Consider the following 6,207-nt stretch of genomic DNA (forward strand, 5'->3'; position numbering starts at 1 on the left):
CACGAACCCGTGTCCCCCGCATCGGCAGGCGGACTCTCAACCACTGCGCCACCAGGGAAGACCCCAGACCAATTTTTATGCTCCCTTTGGTCAGGAAAAAAGAACCACACATCCTTTTCGCATTGGTCAATTGGAAGTAAATCTAAGATTCAGTACAGGCGCCATCTCAGGACGTTGCTCGGAGGTAAAGCCCAGCCACCTCTGGAGCGAGACTGCCTGGGTTCAAATCCCTGCTCCACCTGTTACTATGTTCCAGCTTCTATTCATGGAATCTCTGGCAAGTTACGTAACCTCTCTGCACCTCCGGTCTCTCCTTTGTAGACAGGAATAACTTTAGGACCTCCCCTGTCGAGTTGTAGTGAGGAACAAATAAGTTAATGTATGCTCCGTGCTTAGATCAGGGACAGCACAGCAGGCTCTGTCGGCTCTTATAATCTGATCTCGGGCCTTTGCTGCCGTTGAGCCCCTCCCCCAACCCCCTCTCTGTGCCAGACACTGTCCAAAGCCCTGGAGGTCCTGGGCAGCATGGCCCCATCTCTCAGGAGCTAATAGCAGGCCGATTGAAGACAGGCATTAAACAGATAGGCACACATGTGCAAGTGTGTAGTGGACGTGGATTTGCAATCCCAAGGTCAGGTGTTTTCTTTACATCAACTTTAATCCCATTCTGAGGACCTCTGCAGTGGGCTGCTGGGAAGGGTTCCCTTGCCTAGGGTCCTGCAAAGGAAACGACACCCTGACCATCAGGGATCTTTCCTTAGTCTTCTGTCGTGCTTGTCACCCCAAAGTGCCCACTGTCCAAGCCTGTGTGGTCTTGGGCTCCAGGATCATCCTTCACCTGCCCCCGAAGCTCTGTCACCTCTATGAGGCACCAGAGCCCCAGCAGTCCTAGGGCGGGCCACACTCAGCATCTCTCCAGAGTACAGGACTATTCTTTCCCCTTCCCCCCAAAAGCAAATTCCCCTCTCCTCCTAGGACTCAACCTCTTCAATCCGTCTGTCCCTTCATTCAGTAAATGCACATGAGCACCTATTACATGCACGGTCCTGCTACAGACACTGGGGATGTGGCAGTGAACAGACAGACAAGGACCTTGCCCTCATAAAGCTTACATATGACTGGAGGAAGGGATGATAAACAGTAAACATAACAATAAGTAAATTACATAGGCTGTTAGAAGGAGATATGTACTATGGAAATTCTTAAATATAGAGGAGGTGAGGATTAGGAGTGTGTGGGGACGGGATGCAGCGTTAAGCAGGAGGTCAGGGTAGAACTCATTAAGGTGACATTTGAGCAAAGACTGTAAGGGGATGAGAGAGTTGGCCAAGGATGTCACTGGGAGAAGCAGAGAGACTGAAACACAGGAGGCCTTGGCCTCGGGCTGGAGTAGCAGAGGTGTCTAAAGTGATTCATTTCTGGATATATTCTGAAGGCAGTGCCCACAGGATGTCCTGAGAGACAGAATGGTCCAAAGAGAGAGACCTGGCGGATGACTGCAGGGTTTGAGGCCCGCTCACCTGAAGGATACAGTTGCCATCTGCTAAAGGGGAAAAGGTACAGGTGAGGCAGGGGTGGAGACGGGGAGTTTGGTCATGTGAGTCAGACATCAAGCAGAGATGCTGATACATACACAAATCTGGAATTTGGCAGAGAAGTCAGGGCTGGAGATCTAACTGTGGAAGTTAAAGTCCAGAGGCTGAGCGAGACCACCAAGTGAGGGAGTGTGACTGGAAAAGAGGAGAAAAGGCTGAGCCCGGCCCCTCCAGTATCAAGAGGCTGGGGAGAAGGGGGCTCGTAAAAGGGGCTACCAGGAGAGTGAGGCGCCCTGGCAACCAGGCAAAGAGCGAGTCTCAGGGAGGAGGGAGTGACCACTGGGCTGATGCAGGGATGACAAAGGCTGAGAAGTGACACTGGATGTTGCCATTTCTGGTGGGAGCGAAGGTCCAACTGCAGTGGGCTTGGTGAGACCAACAGTAGAGCTAAAACTTCTTGTAAAAGGCTCCAAGCACCTTCTTGTATTCATTGTGTTTTTCATTTTCTGTATTTGGTGATGCTTTGACATCTTGGGCTAGCTGACTCCCAGAGAGAGCAAACAACTTGCCTTGAGCACAGCTTTGATATGCAACCCACCCCATCCTGAGGCCACCGGGCCACCCTGCCTCCTTTTACCAGGCTCTTGAAGCTGCCCCGACACGCCAGCACGAGGAACTAGGTAACTGAAGACCACCTCTATGGCCCAGTGCCCACTGAAATTCTTCAAAGTATCCCAACCTAAGCTTGCGCAGCTGCTTACCCTTCCTTGCCCATCGCTTCCTGTGAAAACCACAATAAAGGGTTTCAGCCACATTCTCCGCCTGCTCCTTGTGCCTCCTGACCAGCCCTGGTGCTTCCCCACGTGGCCTGCATGGTGTGCCATGCCCCCCACCCTCCACCATTTAGGAACTGTGAGTAACGCACAGTCTCTCCAACGGCAACTGTCTCCTGATCTGTTGGCCTCACCAGACCTGAATTAAACCAAAGTCTTGGATTTTTTTTTTGTTGTTGTTGTTTTTTGCTATACGCGGGCCTCTCACTGTTGTGGCCTCTCCCGTTGCGGAGCACAGGCTCCGGGCCATGGCTCACGGGCCCAGCCGCTCCGCGGCATGTGGGATCTTCCCGGACCGGGGCACGAACCCGCGTCCCCTGCATCGGCAGGCGGACTCTCAACCACTGCGCCACCAGGGAAGCCCTGTGGGATATATTTTAAAATAATTCTGCTTTCTGCACTGACGAAATCCCTGAGGCCATGAAGTTCAAAGAATCAGGATCCCGGAACTCCGGCTTCCAATCCCTCCCTAGGCCCCCTATATTGCTCTCTCCCAGGAGCCCTGACACAGGACAGATGCCCTTGACATTGAGAACCTCCTTTCCTCCAAGAACCCATCTTTCACCTCAGTCCAGGATTCCTTCTCATCACATATTCCTCTCTTGCCCACTGGTTTGTCTTCAGGAATGTGACAGACAAGGCCCTCCCTCTGGGCATTTCTCCGATCTGGGTGGCAGAGGAGGACAACAGGAGTCTGGGTAAGTGGCACCGGGGTTGGCAGGAAAGGCAGTCCTGACTCCAGGCCGTAGCGTTAGCCTCTTGTGTACTCACTGACTGTTTCGCTCACAAACAATTGCTTACAGTTCTGTCACCTCAACCATGCCACCCTGGGATCCCAGGCCTGAAGCCCTGCGGATTCTACCACCAAAACATGTGGCACTTGCTGTCCTGCTCTGGCCGCTCCCTCTCCACTGCTGACAGCATCCTGGGCTGCCTGGCTGGCCACATCGTCCACATGATGGGGGACTCCACGCTCCGGCAGTGGTGGGAGCATCTGCGGGACACCGTGCCCTGTGAGCAGCCGTGAGGGGAGAGGGCAGGGCCCATCTGCTCTCCCTAATCTAGAACATTGCCAGTGACCTCCTAGTTCTCAGTCTCCCCGGCCCCCTGTAGCGTTTTGTCGCATTGATTTTCCTCTGGGAACCCTCTCCTTTCTCAGCCGTCTATTGTCACGCTCTGCAGCCTCCTTTCTGACTGAGCTCTCCGACTTGGATTCATGTCTTGGTGCCCTTCAGCCGCCCCTGGATGAAGACTTGCCCCAGGCTAGAGATTCTGGGTTGCCCAGTTTACGTCCTTGCCCAATGGTGACCAGCCTCACGCCAGAGGGTCCTGAAACCCAGTATGTTCACGCAGCTGTGTGCCCTGACACAGAGCTAGAAACAACTGAGCAAAGAATGACCAGAAAGGGAGAAAGAAACAGAATGATGTAGTGTTACAGAAGGCAAGAAAGGAAGGTTTCGGAAGAGGCCAACCAGCTTATGGAAATCAAATGCCAGAGAAGTAAAAGCAAACTGAATAGGTGTTTGGACGGATAATAGGGAGACCCTTGGCAACCTTGAAAACTTGAGTGCGGGCAGCCCTACGGCTTGGGGAGAAGGTTTACAGCCTGAGAAACGGGGACTATAATTTGTATTTCATTCAGGAGGATGGTGCACGTTCCGCTATTAATCCCTAAACCTCCTCTCTCGCCCTCCGCACAGCCCTGAAGCCGGTGGAGCTACGCACCACGTATCAGACGGGTCCTCTGATGGCTGTGGACGCCGCCTGGGGCGCAGTGCCGCACTGACCCGTGCACAGCTGGCCCCTGCGCGCCCTCCGCACATCTGTGGCCGCCCTGCACTCTGTGGTCCGGGAACTGGGGGGCCTGGCTGGGGGCCCCCACACCGTCGTGGTGCTGAGCCTGGGCGCCCACTTCACCACCTTCCCTCCATCCATCTTTGTGCAACGACTGGCAGGGATCCGGGCCGCCTTGCCTGTGCTGCTGGCCCGGGAGCCCCGCATTCTCGTGGTCATCAAACTGGCCAACACCGGCTACAAGTCAGTGTACGGCAGCGACTGGTTCTCCCTCCGGGTGAACCGGCTCCTCCTAGCTGCCTTTGCCAACCTCCGTGTGGCCTTTGTGGACGCCTGGGAAATGACCTCCAGCCTGGCCCTGCCCGACAGCATCCACCCGGGGAAGTGCACCGTCCGAAACGAGGTGGACTTCTTGCTCTCCCACGTCTGCCCCACCTGAGCGCTCCTGCCGGTCCTGGGGCTGTGGATGGAGAAGCTGGTGTGAGACCAAGCCTGGGAGCCCCTCCCCCTCATCTGTCTGTACGTCTTCTCTTACCACCCTCTCATGCAGGTCATAATATCCACCAGCAAGAACCGGGATGTGGGTGGTAGCAGGGGAGGGAAGCCTGGCAGTCGTCCAATGTATCTTAAGAGCTTTCTCCCCACGTGGAAAAGCCACGCTGAGGGGATGAGAGTTGGGGACAGAGCCAGCAACGCCTATTCCGTTGGTACGTATGAGCATATATGTTGGGCTCTATGTTTAGAGTGTCAAGGAGCCTTGCAAAAATATAAGGGATGGATTCCACTTCAGATATCAGAGCCACCCAAGCGGAAAGCCTGACTCTCTATATAAAAACTTTTATGGATTGATTTGTAAGATAAAATGTCTCCTAATTTAAAAAGTAATACATGCTCTTAGTAGAAAGTTTGAAAAAGTACCAAAAAATGAACAAAGAAATCTTTGATTCTCATTCAGAGAGTGAACTGATAGGCTTAAGGGGGGGTGAATGAACAGCCAGAACACAGCCTTGCCTTTTTGTTACTGCTAATAAAAGATTAACACTGTTTTCCTTACAGGGAATCCACAGATAATGTTTTGATAACCTTTGTCCAACCAGTGAACCACATAGCCGCTATTTTCTAATAGATTTGGTTGAAATGTTAGAGAATCACATACAGAAGAATCCCTATGGTGTGCTGGCTCCTGTTCCTTGCCTAAGCATTAAAGTCTAGGTGTTTTATAATATTGGAGAAAGAAACAGAGGAATGCAATGGATCCTACATTTTTACATGCACTAAAATTTCTGCTGTGGAACCACTGCATCCTTATTTCCCCCATGTGAATCCGATTAAGGATGATCAAGGCTTCCTGTGATGACTCTGTCCTGTGATGAATCCAGGCATTGCCAGTCAAGCAGCGAATCCTGCGCAAAGCAAATGAAACTGATTGCAGAAACATTTATAGAAAATCTCTGTGTGCACAGGGTGGCTAGGAACTTTTCTGCTTGTTACACAAATGGTACAGAATTATAGCAGAAAATTAAGGAACAGTTCATGAATCATAAACATAAATTAATTATATTAGGGAAAATTACATTTCCAAAATTAAGTATTGTTATGGTTGTTTCCTTTGGGACTTGTTTATTTCCGTTCCAGTTATTATGTTCCTTCTTTCAGATCAATTTTAAAATACATATATTTTTATCTTCTGTAAGATGAACTTAGTGTGTTATGGAGATTAGATACTAAATAGAGTTTGCTTGTAGATTTTTTGATGATGGCCATTCTGACTGGTGTGAGATGATATCTCATTGTAGTTTTGATTTGCATTTCTCTAATAATTAGTGATGTTGAGCATTCTTTCATGTGTTTGTTGGCAATCTGTACATCTTCTTTGGAGAAATGTCTATTGAGGTCTTCTGCCCATTTTTGGATTGGGTTGTTTGTTTTTTTGATATTGAGCTGCATGATCTGCTTATAAATTTTGGAAATTAATCCTTTGTCAGTTGCTTCATTTGCAAATATTTTCTCCCATTCTGAGGGTTGTCTTTTCGTCTTGTTTATGG

At 50.7% G+C, this 6,207-nt stretch overlaps 1 protein-coding gene across 6 annotated transcripts in view; it reads right to left on the reverse strand.

Moving 5' to 3' along the window:
• MBLAC1 (metallo-beta-lactamase domain containing 1) overlaps nt 1-6,207 on the reverse strand; it is an 82,685-nt gene that overhangs the window by 21,466 nt on the left and 55,012 nt on the right. The window contains exon 3 of one of the 6 annotated variants that reach the window (XM_028498701.2): nt 5,550-5,565. The exons of the other annotated variants lie outside the window; for them this stretch is intronic. The gene's annotated coding sequence lies outside the window, so the exon portion shown is untranslated. Of the gene's footprint in view, nt 1-5,549; nt 5,566-6,207 lie in introns of those variants that run through there. 6 annotated transcript variants of the gene reach the window in all.

The sequence above is a fragment of the Physeter macrocephalus genome, chromosome 14 (genome assembly GCF_002837175.3).
Source record: "Physeter macrocephalus isolate SW-GA chromosome 14, ASM283717v5, whole genome shotgun sequence".
Taxonomy (NCBI): Eukaryota; Metazoa; Chordata; class Mammalia; order Artiodactyla; family Physeteridae; genus Physeter; species Physeter macrocephalus.